The 1,307-nt window shown below is 36.9% G+C and overlaps 1 protein-coding gene across 1 annotated transcript in view; it reads left to right on the top strand.

The window, feature by feature from the left end:
* The window catches only part of FAM120C (family with sequence similarity 120C), a 104,844-nt gene that overhangs the window by 80,977 nt on the left and 22,560 nt on the right, over positions 1-1,307 (top strand). The gene's annotated exons all lie outside the window — the stretch shown is intronic.

The raw sequence follows: 1,307 nt of genomic DNA, 5'->3' as shown, positions 1-1,307 counted from the left end.
AAAAAAAAAAAAAAAAAAAAAAGATTGAGGAAATTCCTTGGGAATAAGTAAAACTGTTTTTTCCAGAAAATCCCTAGTGGAATCATGGAATTCCAAAAATCACACATGATGAAGCATCAATAAATACTGGTTGATTTAATAATTATTATTTCCTGCTATCCCATTTCTGAGCCCCTCACTCCTCTGACTCATTAAACCCTTCATTCTGTCTCATAAGTCATTCAAGGCTAGTTGAATAGCAGTGCTGGCCCAAAGATGGAGCCAGCATTGCCTTATAAATATCCTGACACTGACGCATTTGTTCAGCAAACATCTATTAAGCATCCACTCTCCATGTACTCTATTAAGGTTAGAGAGACATTTAAAATTGCAAATTAACATTACAGTATAAACCAAACCAAACAAAAAGCTCCAGTCCCTAGGAAATTAAATGTTCTCTCCTCTGTGGAGCCTTCTCTGAGGTAAATTTAGTCACTGACTCAGAGCACCCAGAACAATCTGTTCAACTTCTAAAATCACACCCTTTGCGTTGTGTTAATCTTTCTGGTTTCACACACTTGACTCCTTTAGGTCAGCTTTTCTCGCAGAGTGGTCAGGATATGACTGGTACAATTCTGCTTTGAAGGATTTTTGTTGAATTTTGTCTTGTTTTGTTTTTGGCTTGGCGTGACCTGATTAATGCATCCAGTCTTTCTTCCAATAAATATTTATCAATACCTATTGTATGCCACGTACTCGGCTAGGTAGTTAATAATAAATAAGGGATAATAAACAAAGACAAGCAAAGGCAAACAGACAAGGTCCTAGACCTCATGGGAGCTCACATGGGCACTTGAAAATAATGTGTTTTCTTTTTTTTTTATTATTATTTGTTAATTTTTGCTTTTAAGAATGTGTTTTCTTTGTATTAAGTCAGTCAAGTATTTAAACCTTATTTATTATACTATTCAAATCTTCTGTGAATTTAAATGATTTTTAGGTATATTTTACATATTATAGCTTAATAGTGATATATTAAAGTTTCCCACTGTAATTGCATTTGCGTTCATTTTCTTCTATACGTTTTGCCAATGAAATCAGATGGAAAGGTTAAAAATGAAAGAATCGAGGCGGGTGGATCACGAGGTCAAGAGATCGAGACCATCCAGGTCAACATGGTGAAACCCCGTCTCTACTAAAAATACAAAAAATTAGCTGGGCATGGTGTTGCGTGCCTGTAATCCCAGCTACTCAGGAGGCTGAGGCAGGAGAATTGCCTGAACCCAGGAGGCAGAGGTTGCGGTGAGCCGAGATCGCGCCATTGCACT

This window comes from Cebus imitator, unplaced genomic scaffold (assembly GCF_001604975.1).
Source record: "Cebus imitator isolate Cc_AM_T3 unplaced genomic scaffold, Cebus_imitator-1.0 Scaffold763, whole genome shotgun sequence".
In the NCBI taxonomy this organism is placed as follows: Eukaryota; Metazoa; Chordata; class Mammalia; order Primates; family Cebidae; genus Cebus; species Cebus imitator.
The sequence above is the reverse complement of the archived record's forward strand: the minus strand, read 5'-3'. Positions and strand labels throughout refer to the sequence as shown.